Consider the following 13,767-nt stretch of genomic DNA (forward strand, 5'->3'; position numbering starts at 1 on the left):
GGAATCCCTAGAGCATATGCAAACACATGGAGATTGAACAACATGCTCCTGAATGAACAATGGGTCATAGAAGAAATCAAAAGAGAAATCAAAAACTTTCTGGAAGTAAATGAGGATAACAGCACAACATACCAAAACTTATGGGACGCAGCAAAAGCAGTGTTAAGAGGAAAGTTTATATCAATAGGTGCCTACATCAAGAAATTGGAAAGGCACCAAATAGATGAGCTTTCTATTCACCTCAAGGATCTAGAAAACCTACAGCAAACCAGACCCAAATCTAGTAGGAGAAGAGAAATAATTAAAATCAGAGAAGAAATCAACAGGATTGAATCAAGAAAAACATTCCAAAAAATCAGCCAAACGAGGAGCTGGTTTTTTGAAAAAATAAACAAAATTGACACCCCATTGGCCCAACTAACTAAAAAAAGAAGAGAAAAGACCCAAATCAATAAAATCAGAGATGAAAAAGGAAATGTAACAACAGACACCACAGAAATAAAAAGAATCATCAGAAATTACTACAAGGACTTGTATGCCAGCAAACAGGGAAACCTATCAGAAATGGATAGATTCCTGGACACATGCAACCTACCTAAATTGAACCAGGAAGACATCGAAAACCTAAACAGACCCATAACTGATACAGAAATTGAAACAGTAATAAAGGCCCTCCCAACAAAGAAAAGCCCAGGACCAGATGGATTCACTGCTGAATTCTACCAGACATTTAAAGAAGAACTAACTCCAATTCTTCTCAAACTATTCAGAACAATCGAAGAAGAGGGAATCCTCCCAAATTCTTTCTATGAAGCCAGCATCACCTTAATTCCTAAGCCAGAAAAAGATGCAGCACTGAAAGAGAATTACAGACCAATATCCCTGATGAACATAGATGCAAAAATCCTCAATAAAATTCTGGCCAATAGAATGCAACAACACATCAGAAAGATCATCCACCCAGACCAAGTGGGATTTATCCCTGGTATGCAGGGATGGTTTAATGTGCGCAAGACAATCAATGTGATACACCACATTAACAGACTGCAGAAGAAAAACCATATGATTATCTCAATAGATGCCGAGAAAGCATTTGATAAAATACAACACCCGTTCATGATGAAAACTAAGCAAACTGGGTTTGGAAGGAACATTCCTCAATGCAATCAAAGCAATCTATGAAAAACCCACAGCCAACATCCTATTGAATGGGGAAAAGTTGGAAACATTTCCACTGAGATCTGGGACCAGACAGGGATGTCCACTCTCACCACTGCTATTCAATATAGTTCTGGAGGTTCTAGCCAGAGCTATTAGGCAAGAAAAAGAAATTGAAGGGATACAAATTGGGAAGGAAGAACTCAAACTATCCCTCTTTGCAGATGACATGATTCTTTATTTAGGGGACCCAAAGAACTCTACTAAGAGATTATTGGAACTCATAGAAGAGTTTGGCAAAGTAGCAGGGTATAAAATCAATGCACAAAAATCAACAGCCTTTGTATACACAGACAATGCCATGGCTGAGGAAGAACTTCTAAGATCAATCCCATTCACAATAGCTACAAAAACAATCAAATACCTTGGAATAAACTTAACCAAGGACGTTCAAGATCTCTACGATGAAAATTACAAAACCTTAAAGAAAGAAATAGAAGAGGATACCAAGAAATGGAAAAATCTTCCATGCTCATGGATTGGAAGAATCAATATCATCAAAATGTCCATTCTCCCAAAAGTAATTTATAGATTCAATGCAATACCAATCAAGATACCGAAGACCTTCTTCTCAGATCTGGAAAAATTGGTGCTGAAATTTATATGGAGGCACAAGAGACCTTGAATAGCTAAAGCAATCTTGTACAACAAAAACAAAGCCGGAGGCATCACAATACCAGATTTCAGGACATACTACAGGGCAGTTGTAATCAAAACAGCATGGTACTGGTACAGAAACAGATGGATAGACCAATGGAACAGAATTGAAATACCAGAAATCAACCCAAACATCTACAGCCAACTTATATTCGATCAAAGATCTAAAACTAATTCCTGGAGCAAGGACAGTCTATTCAATAAATGGTGCTGGGAAAATTGGATTTCCACGTGCAGAATCATGAAGCAAGACCCCTACCTTACACCTTACACAAAAATCCACTCCACATGGATTAAAGACCTAAATCTACGACCTGACACCATCAAGTTACTAGAGAACATTGGAGAAACCCTTCAAGATATTGGCACAGGCAAAGAGTTTCTGGAAAAGACCCGGGAGGCACAGGCAGTCAAAGCCAAAATCAACTATTGGGATTGCATCAAATTGAGAAGTTTCTGTACTGCAAAAGAAACAGTCAGGAGAGTGAAGAGACAACCGACAGAATGGGAAAAAATATTTGCAAACTATGCAACAGATAAAGGGTTAATAACCAGAATCTACAAGGAGATCAAGAAACTCCACAAAAACAAAACCAACAACCCAGTTAGGAGATGGGCCAAGGACCTCAATAGACATTTTTCAAAAGAGGAAATCCAAATGGCCAACAGGCACATGAAAAAATGTTCAAGGTCATTAGCAATCAGGGAAATGCAAATCAAAACCACATTGAGGTTCCACCTCACCCCGGTTAGAATGGCTCACATTCAGAAATCCACCAACAACAGATGCTGGCGAGGATGTGGGGAAAAAGGGACACTAACCCACTGTTGGTGGGAATGCAAGCTGGTCAAGCCACTATGGAAGTCAGTCTGGAGATCCCTCAGAAACCTGAAGATAACCCTACCGTTCGACCCAGCCATCCCACTCCTTGGAATTTACCCAAAGGAATTTAAATTGGCAAACAAAAAAGCGGTCTGCAGCCTAATGTTTATTGCAGCTCAATTCACAATAGCTAAGACCTGGAACCAACCTAAATGCCCATCAACGGTAGACTGGATAAAGAAATTATGGGATATGTACTCTTTAGAATACTATACCGCAGTAAGAAACAACGAAATCCAGTCATTTGCAACAAAATGGAGGAATCTGGAACACATCATGCTGAGTGAAATAAGCCAGTCCCAAAGGGACAAATACCATATGTTCTCCCTGATCGGTGACAACTGACTGAACACCAAAAAGGAAACCTGTTGAAGTGGAATGGACACTATGGGAAACGGTGACTTGATCAGCATAGCCCTGACTGTTAATGAACAACTTAATACATTATCCCTCTTAGTAGTTTTTTTGTCTGTTCTACTTAATATGACTGGTTTAATTCTGTAATTAATACACAGTTATTCTTAAGTGTTGAAATTTAACTGAAATGTGATCCCTGTTAAACACAAGAGTAGGAATAAGAGAGGGAAGAGATGTATAATTTGGGACATGCTCAAGCTGACTTGCCCCAAATGGTAGAGTTAGAAACATACCAGGGTACTCCAATTTAATCCCATCAAGGTGGCATGTACCAATGCCATCTCACTAGTCCAAGTGATCAATTTCAGTTCACAATTGATCATAATGAAAGGACTAAGAGTCAAAGGGAGCACATAAGCAAGTCTAGTACCTGCTAACACTAACCGATAGAATAAATAAAGGGGAGAGTGATCCAACATGGGAAGTGAGATACTCAGCAGACTCATAGAATGGCAGATGTCCTAAATAGCACTCTGGCCTCAGAATAAGCCCTAAAGGCATTCGGATCTGGCTGAAAAGCCCATGAGAGTATTTCAGGCATGGAAAGCCAAGACACTCTGGCAAAAGATCTCTGTGAGTGAGATCTCAGTGGAAAGAACAGGTCTTCAAAGAAGGAGGTACCTTTCTCTGAAGGGAGGAGAGAACCTCCACTTTGACTATGACCTTGTCGAAACAAGATAAGAATCGGAGAACTCAGAGGGCTTCCATAGCCTTGGAAACTCATGACTGGAGCATAGGGAGATTACTGATGCCATAGACAGGAGTGTCAGTTGGTAAAGTCAACAACAGGAGTCACTGTGCACTTACTCCTCATGTAGGATCTCTGTCCTTAATGTGCTGTGCATTGAAATTTAATGCTATAACGAGTACTCAAACAGTATATTTCACTCTGTGTTTCTATGGGGGTGCAAACTGTTGAAATCTTTACTTAATGTATACTAAACTGATCTTCTGTAAAAAAAAAAGAAATTATCAACTCCCAACTTGACTCTCACTGGGATTAAACATGACAATAGGTCTGATCTGATTTCATCATCATTTTAAAAAATCATGTATTATTTTTCACTTTATGTTTCTGTGTGGGAGCAAACTGTTGAAATCCTTACTTAATGTATACTAAGCTGATCTTCTGTATATTAAGATAATCGAAAATGAATCTTGATGTGAATGGAAGGGGAGAGGGAGTGGGAAAGGGGAGGGTTGTGGGTGGGAGGGACGGTATGGGGGGGAAGCCATTGTAATCCATTATTCGTACTTTGGAAACTTATATTCATTAAATAAATAAATAAATAAAAAAGAATAAATAAAACAAGAATGCCAAGTAAAAAAAAAAAAAAAAAAAAAAAAGAAGATTGGTTAGCAGCAATTTATTGGCAAAGTTTTACCTGACAGAGGAAGGGCTGCCAACGGCTGTGCCTCAAGAACCAACAGCCCTAAAGGGGTTGGGGGAGGCATTTTATATTTTGGGCCTGGGGCGTGAGGGAGTTGTATAGGCCTGGGCTTGAACTAGCAACAGTGTTGTGCCTTTGTGGTTACATGTGCTAGCCAGGGAAAAATTCTTCACCATCAGGATGGAAGTTCTCTGGGATAGGGTATGATCAAAGCAGGTCTTGTTCTGAGAAGTCTCCAAGATAACCAGGTATGAAGAATTCCTGTAAAAGAGGCCTCTTGTAAAAAAAAAATAAAACTTAGTTTAATGTACATTTTAATTTATGCTGAAGAAGGGAGGGATGACCTTTTCCCCCAACATAAATAATATACATGTGCCTACTGTGTGAAACCCCTTTTAAACAATAACTCAATCCTCACGAGAAAAGAAAATATACACATTCTACATATGAATTAAATAACTTGCTAATGTTATAATTAAAAATTGCAAGGCCAAGAATGGAAACCAGGTTACTTACCAAAATGGGGGCTCCAATTTATAAAACTGATGTAAAAGATAAATGATATGAAAAGTTTAAGATACTATACTAATGAAAGATGTTATTATTCATATAAGAAAAGCACAAGTTCAAATCCTGGTATAAAATTAGTAACATGATTTAACTGTAAAAATATTATTGATATTTATGTACTTTATTATGAAGCAAACCAATTTCCACACAATTATAATTTTAGCTAATCTGCTCATTTACTTGGGTAGGTCACAGCTTATTGATAAAGCTATTTCAGTTATTTGAGAAATTTCACACATGTCTGTAATTTTCATTTAAATATCCTGGTTCTAAAGTAGTGTAGATAGAAGTTCACAGATCCAGTGGTTTTTCCACTGTATTTGATCTTTTGAAAAGCACCTTTATTCTATATAGTATAGGCAGATATTGCCAGTGAACTTCCAAATTAGATAGTAGATCTCGACATATTAACTACCTTTTCATTTTTAGTCTGTTAGAACTAATGTGGTATATTTGAAAAATGATATATGATTAATCCTCTATCCAAAATTATTTTGAGAAGTAATTATATTTGAGACATATTTTAAATAGCCTGTATTTATCTTGCTCAGATTCAAGGGTACATGTCAAAAATGAAACAAATCCTTTCTATCCCTAAGCTGATTTACAGTAATTAGAAACTACAACTGGATTCAAAAGTTGAAATTTAATGATAACATTTTACATTTAGACAAATATGGCTTAGAGAAGGAATGGAAACTAATTTCTTAGGGATGAGCCAAAACTTATATAGTGACTTTCAAAAATGTTAAATGATTTCCCAAAGAGGATATAATGATGTTGATTAAAATTATTTCACATGGCCAATGCTGTGGCGTAGCAGGTGAAGCCGCATCCTGCAGTGCTGGCATCCCATGTGGGTGCCAATTCAAGTCTCAGCTGCTCCACCTTCTGATCCAGCTCTCTGCTATGGCTTGGGAAAGCAGTGAAAGATGGCCCAAGTGCTTGGGCCCCTGCACCTGCATGGAGGACCAGGAAGAAGCTCCTGGATCCTAGCTTTCTGATTGGCCCAGCTCCTGCCATTGTGGCCATCTGGGGAGTGAACCAGCCAGATGAAAGACCTCTCTCTCTCTTAGCCTCTGCCTCTCTGTAACTCTGCCTTTCAAATAAACAAGTCTAAAAAAATTTCAGAATCATAAATACTAATACAATAAAATTGTTTATTTTATAAGTTTCCTTTTAAGTAGCTGATAATTTCAATTTCCTGGCATGCAAATTTTTAAGCATATTCTCTTGGGTTCTTATCAGCCTTCCTTAAGGTGTTACATTTGCCATGTTCCATATGCTTTCTTTGCAGGAAGTTGCCTTTGAAGTTTGTCTAATTCTATGCATAGTGCACATAAGGAAAGACATAATATGAAAGACATTTGTAAATTACCAATTGGACATCCATTTTAATATTAATGTATCCTGTCTCAGGTAGGAACACATTCAATAAATGTTTTTGGGTTTTCAATGTTGTGACAAAATTCATTGAAAAAAATTCTCACAATAGGCTGTGACTAAATTTAATTTCTCTGTTTAAAACAAAGAATGGCCTTATTTCATTTTTTTAAACTTGACAATGGAAAAAGCCTTCATTAAGAGACACTTCTAAGTAATTTGATGGACAACAGAGGAATCTTCAAGGTGATAAGATTGTAAGGTAAAGAAGCAGAAAAGGAAGACTGCTATTGCTTGCCTAATGCAGACATTTTCAACTGTGGCTTTTTAAGAGGGAATATTTCGTATGCTTTGCACACAAATAATCTACATCATATTCATCTGTGGCATTTGTTAAAACTTGAGATTCCTAAACCCCATTTTATTCCTACTAAGTCAGACTCTGTGAAGGTTACGAGACAGGATATCTATTAATTATAAACTACTGGGGTTAAATTATCCGCGAAAGGCAAAATATCATGGATTTTAACCCAGATCAGAATTCCAGCCCTGAGAAAAGTGATGGATTTGTGCTACTTAGGGAACTTGCAGGGAAGTTTATGTTGTCACAGTGACTGGGGTACAGTACTGGCACTGGGCAGGTGAATCTAGGTGTTACCGGAGAATGGCAGGGTTCTTGTCTTCACACAAGAAAGAATTTAGGCGTGAGACAGAGTAGTGGGAAGAAAAATTAGCAAAGTTTATTAGGGTAGGGACATCCGTGAAAATGGATGGGCACCTCTCCAGACAGGACCTGAGAGAGAGCGCCCAGAGGTTACATGGTTGTGTGGAGAGATTACACCTGGCCAGACCAGGTGGGCCGCTCAGCAGAGAGGCAGAGGGCTGAGCGTGCTGTCTGGTTGAGGTTTTTAAGGAGATGGGTCTTTGTCTTCACACATCTCCTCCTGAAACAAAGGATTTTATGGATGTAAATATTAAGAAGCTCCTATCTGAGTTTTCCCCTGAAGGTATCAGACAGGAGGAAGCCTAGCTGGCGCCATCCTGAGTTTAGAGGAAGGGTGAGCAGGACCCCCTGGAGAATTGGATTCCTGAGCAGGGTGTTTGAAGTGCAGATTCTGGGCTGCTTCTGGAAGGTTATCAGGCAGAAGGGGAGATTGTGGAAGATTTGTCAGGCAGAAGGGGCGGGGACCCCACCTGGCAGGTTATCAGGTAGAAGGGGGCAGGGCAGGATATGAATACTGGGCTGCCAGAAACATTATCGGGATGACTTTGAGATGCAGATACATATGCGGGACATACAGGTCTTCTCTTTAGGCCTGTCACACACACATAAGCTCCTATCTAACTTCCTACCTAACACAGGTAGCTAGATGTAGAGCCAGCCTTCACCGTGCATACTTCATTAAACAGAACCATCCCACATCCTGCACAGCTTTGAAGTTGGCTTTCATGAAGGTGAAAAGAATACTTATAATCATCTGATAACTTTTTTCTGGTTTTTGTTCATATAAAAACAAGTTTTATATGTTTTTAATATCTTGTTGTCCTTGGAATCACTCATATAAATTGTATATTGCTATGTTTTGAATTTTATCAAGATGTCTGTTATTTTAGAAATTGCATCAGTCATGGTAATGCTGCTCACATATTTGAGTTGCCAACACAACCTTCCTCTGTCTGCATTCATAGCTATTGCAATTATGGTGATTCTCTGTATAGGTGAAACTGTGTGATTGCTTCATTATATCTTTGGGTGTAATTGAGTCTGAGAAAAAACGTATTTAAGTACATATCATTTGTGTTATGTTTCTTTCTTCTTATTTATCATCAACATTATGGCTAACGCTTTAAATTCTGATTTTGAATTTAAGATAGTAAAGGGAACATTATATTTTCCCAAAAACATTTGTGTTGTGTCTGATGAAACTGAGAAACATTGATTAAACAATTGTCCATGACAAGTCTAGGTCAGAATTTTTTTGCAAGATAAATTTCACAGTTTCTAGGAAGAGATTTGAACTCCTGATAAAATGCTTGAAAAGTTTCCTGTTGCTTCTAAACAAGATTAAAATTTCCCAGGACCTAAGATTAAACATCTAACTGGCTGATTAGCCTGCATATCTGTTTATCTAATATCTAACACAGTGGTTAGATAGCCTCAATCAGCAATGACTTTATACCCCCAGGAAAATTTACAGTATCTAGAGATCCTCTTGGTTGACACACCAGGGGGCGCTATTGGCATCTTCTGAGTAGACGTGAGGGATACTGCTGACCTCTTACAAAGAACAGGGTTGTCCACAACAAAAATTATCTGGCTCAAAATATCTAAGTGTCATGGTTGAAAAACTCTGCTCTAACCATTCTCTTTTTGTATACTATATTTGCCAAAAACAGAAATTTTTGCAGGGGTCCACTCTGAGAATTCTTCCCTTAACTCAGAGCTTGAAATAAATTTGACATGAGCTTATAAATAATTTAGGTGAAAATTGTTTCAACTAAAGCTGTTATTTTTTTCCATACTATTTAAAGTAACTAGCCTTGAGGAAGATACATGAGAAGACAGAATAAAAGATGCTGTAGTTTTGTAAAACTTCTTGTTATTCCTATGGTCTTATTTTTAAATATATATTTAGGGGGAGATAAGAATCATTACAAAATATTTTAAGTAGTGCTAAGACTATATGTAAGTTAGTCAACAAGACATGATACTAAGCCAAATGAGAAATATAAGGCTTCAGAAGTGACCAAAATCAAGACCTAAAATTATGAAGCTATAAAAAAGAAATTGCTTAAATTTCTCATCAAGTGCATATGACAGAATTTGAAAACAATGACAATATTCCAAGTTTTATATTAGAAATAAAACAGTGAAAGATTAAAGAATAATTCAGTTGACTCACTTTTGATTACATTTAGATGATTAGTTATCCAAAGTAATCCATAAAACAGGGCATTTCGCTACATTTTTAAAACCCAGATTAAAGTCTCCTCCTTGGTGTTAAGCAAGGCCAAAGTTCTATCTGCAAGTTAATTTTTGGCGAGGAGACCAACATCACCCTGTCCTTCCACACAGTGGAGATGTACAAAAGGAAAAATATATAGAAGTCATTTTCTGGGGTTATGAAAATATTAATGTGCTGCTCAGCTACGAAAACGAAGTTGGTCAAGTTTCAGAATAAGTGAGAGAACAGCAAAGTTTAAATTAGGAAAATGGGCCGGCGCCGTGGCTCAATAGGCTAATCCTCCACCTTGCGGCGCCGGCACACCGGGTTCTAGTCCCGGTTGGGGCGCCGGATTCTGTCCCGGTTGCCCCTCTTCCAGGCCAGCTCTCTGCTATGGCCAGGGAGTGCAGTGGAGGATGGCCCAGGTGCTTGGGCCCTGCACCCCATGGGAGACCAGGAAAAGCACCTGGCTCCTGGCTCCTGCCAGGATCATCGCGGTGCGCCGGCTGCAGCGGCGGCCATTGGAGGGTGAACCAACGGCAAAGGAAGACCTTTCTCTCTCTGTCTCTCTCTCACTGTCCACTCTGCCTGTCAAAAAAAAAAAAAAAAAAAAAAAAAAAAAAAAAAAAAAAAAAATTAGGAAATTGCTTAGACATTTGTAAGCATAGACAATTACCTTCCTAGAACTTCTTTCAGTTTAGCTTACTCAGACTTATCAGCAATCTCTGCTAATTGCAAATGCACATATTATAATAGTCAATTCCCAGTTGCACTCTAAATTTATTTTGAATCTTCAGTGATTTCATACAGCTCTAATAGTGTGCAGTTAGTATTTATGTTGACATTTACTGGACTATAAGTGTTGTTCGATAGTGAAAGACAATAAATTTCAAATAACAAAATGTTTCAGTACACAAGGAATACACACATATATACATACAAATCTACTATCATGCATTGAATTTGTCATTGATCATTGTGAGTCATCTGTTTTGTTAACAATTTTAAAGTAGAACAGGCAATATGTACAAATCTTGCATTTTTGGACTTCAGTTTCAGAGCTTTGCACCATATCATGTAATATTTCCACTTGTAGGTCTTACATCAAAGTTATAAGGAGATTCATGATACTTTAATCCAGGCAATTTTAGCAGTGAATTTCCGGAAAGTTGAGAAGGAGATCTTTAGCATGCAATGCAGATAAACACATGATAGTTGGATACAATGCATAGTCCTGAGTTCATTCCTGGTTTGCAAAACAGTTGCTATAAATTATAATGCAAGCACTGGAATGATTTCTCAATTTGAATATGGACTTTACATTTCATAATATTGAATAAATTTGAAATTTCTTGCCATTGATCACTGTTGTATGGCTATATAACAGAATCTCTTACATCTTAGGAGATACACTCTGAGCATTCTAGAAATGAAGAATCATGACAGAGTCAGGTGTTTGGCTTAGTGTTTAAGTTGCCTGCATGCCTTATCGGATTGCCTGGCTTTGAGTCCAGCCTCCAATTCCAATCCAGCTTCCTGCTAATGTACACCATGGGAGGCAGTGGACAATGAGTTAAGAACTTGGAATCCTGCCACTCATGTGGGGGACCTGGACTGAGTTCCCAGCTCCTGGCATCCCCCTGGTCTAGTGCAGGGTGTTCTAGCCCAGGTTGTTGCATTTGGGGAGTGAACTAGGAAATGGAAGATCTCTTTCTCTCTCTCTCTACCTCATTTAAAAGTCAGAGCTATAGTGAGATAGAGATAGAGATAGAGATAGAGATAGAGATAGAGATAGAGATAGAGATAGAGATAGAGAGATAGAGAGAGAGAATGAATCTTGTACCTGCTGGCTCACTCCTCAAATGTAACAACCAGGGGGCTGGGCCAGTGTGATGCCAGGTCTGGGTCTCCCACATGGGTATCAGGGGCCCAAGTACTTGGGCCATCCTCTGCTGCTTTCCCCAGGACTTTAGCAGGGAGCTGGATTGGAAATGGGGCAGCCAGGATAGGAACTGGTGCCCATATGCGATGCCAGTGTTGCAGGCAGTGGCAGGAGACGTCTTCACTCGCTATACCATTACACCAGCCCCTAAAACACTCTTAAATCATGGTATTGCATTTTGTTCACAAATGGCTAACAATAATAATTATTTTATTAGTTTTTATTGTTGCTGTGTTTATTGCTGTTGTTTACTGTGGTAGCAATAGTAAATGCACTGTGCATTGTGGTACTTCATCCAGGCTTTGTCTTCAGACTTTCTCCCAGCCTCTAGGAATGTCAGTTGCGAACTCAAGCAGCTATGACTCACTGGTAATTGCATAGAAATGCTTTGTTCAAGATTGGATTGGACCACTCTCAGGAAACATCTGATGGCCAATGACTAATTAATGTAGTTATAAAAGTGGTCTAGGTTTCCTCCTTCCAGGTTCAGAGCTCCCTATGGGATTGAAGGAGGATTTGGCTCCAATGGCAAGACTGTTTACTTTGTTCCTCTACTGTGCTTGTCCTTATCTGATTCCTGTTAGGAGCATCTCCTTGAGAGCATCTTCCTGTGTGGGAGTTGGAGTCCCCAGGTTACTAAATGCCGGTTTTGCTTCTGTACTCTGGCTTGCTTGCTTGCCTGCTGTAACACCATGACAGGCCTCATCCTGGACCAGGAAGGAGGCAGGCTGGGTCCTTGAGAACAAAGAGAGTAAGTTCTCCTGGAATTTATGACCTTTTGCTCCCCACCAGCTCCCCTGGAATTTATGGCCCAGTGCTTCCTGACAGTTACTCTCCGTGCCATCTCCTTTGTGTGGCATTCCCGCCACATAATGTATAGCCTTTATGTTTAAATGAACCAACAAACATGCTAGGTTCTAATACCTTGCCATATAGAGAATAATAAGGTAACCTACGTACCCTACGTACGAGGTGACGTGCCGTGCATCCTTGTTAATGTGAGGCTATAAAAATCTCTCTCACACAAAGGAGGGGACCTTCTTGCCTGTGCACTGCTAAACGGCTGTGTGTGGGTAGGAGGTCCCAGCCGGCTGGTAACAAATAAACCTCTGCTTTTGCATCCTTCACTGTGCCTGGTGCATTGATTGGGAAATTCGAACTCAACACCTGAAGTCTGACTTAATAAATATTCTTCTCACAATTATCCTCCAGAGCCTGTTTCCTACGACTTAACTGAACGACAGTTCATGCCAGATGTGGTCCTCAGAAGGAAACTAACTGGAAATTCGGGGGACATGTCACTTGCTAGCAAAATTATTTTAACACTGGTAGTAGGTAGAGTATGATTGTCTCCAAACATATACTGTAAATAGTACAATTTGCCAAAATGTTCACCAATGATTGATGTAAGTGTGATGCTGGTAAAAAAGAATACCCTGGAATTGGGAAGCTGCTGCTTGGAGGCAGTGAATACTGAAAAAAAAAAAAAAAGATAATTGTAGTCTCGAAGAGACTGGTCATTGATTTAAAGCAAAATGCCAAAGTCAGAGGGTATATTTGGCAGTATTAAAAAGACCTTGCGTTCTTGTTGGAGAATCTGTGAGCTTGGTTCTATGGATGGAGAAACTTTGGCAGGAATGTATTCTTTGTGATTGAGCACTCACTGACTACCTTATTTAACTGCAGCCTCCTTGTCCTGGCACCAAGTGCAAGGACAGGGGGTAGTTCTTATAAGGCTGAGAACTGGAGAGTACAGTTTGTGTAATGAGGTTACAGTATTGTTTCCAAACACTGAAGACTTTGGCTAACCAGTGCTGATCAGTGTTAGCCTTAGAAGTTCTAGGGCATCGCTGGGCTTTGGGTCAGAGGCAAGATCTATGCAGAGATGCTTTGGGAGGGCTCACCTCAAGACCATCTTGTGGTAGGCAGAGGATTCCTATGGTAAAAGGTTCCATATGGACTACGTCATTACAGACGTAATTTGTTTGAGATTCTTGAGTATATATGAGATCCATTCCTTGTGCTGATATTCTAGAGAAGTAAAAAAGAGTTCAGCGCTGAACTCTGGAGTGAAATGGTTTTTGTCACCAAAGTGCATCCAAATAATCGGGAAATAAATGGGAATGGCATTTGAATGGCATCACTGTTGGAATCTCTTCCTTTTACTTCTGCTACTTTTGCTTTCCCTTAGTTTCAAGTTGCCTGTTAAATTATTCATTTTAAATGCTTGTTGAGCTTGTGAAATGATTTTTTTTCTGAACAGAGGGCTTTCGTGTGTAGTTATTAAGTTCTTCATTAATCAACAACTTACTACTTTGTGCAGAGAGAATTAAGTAAACCAGAATATACTTCAAGGAGCCT

The sequence above is a fragment of the Oryctolagus cuniculus genome, chromosome X, assembly GCF_051225735.1.
Source record: "Oryctolagus cuniculus isolate XC-2025 breed Fujian yellow rabbit chromosome X, ASM5122573v1, whole genome shotgun sequence".
Classification (NCBI taxonomy): domain Eukaryota; kingdom Metazoa; phylum Chordata; class Mammalia; order Lagomorpha; family Leporidae; genus Oryctolagus; species Oryctolagus cuniculus.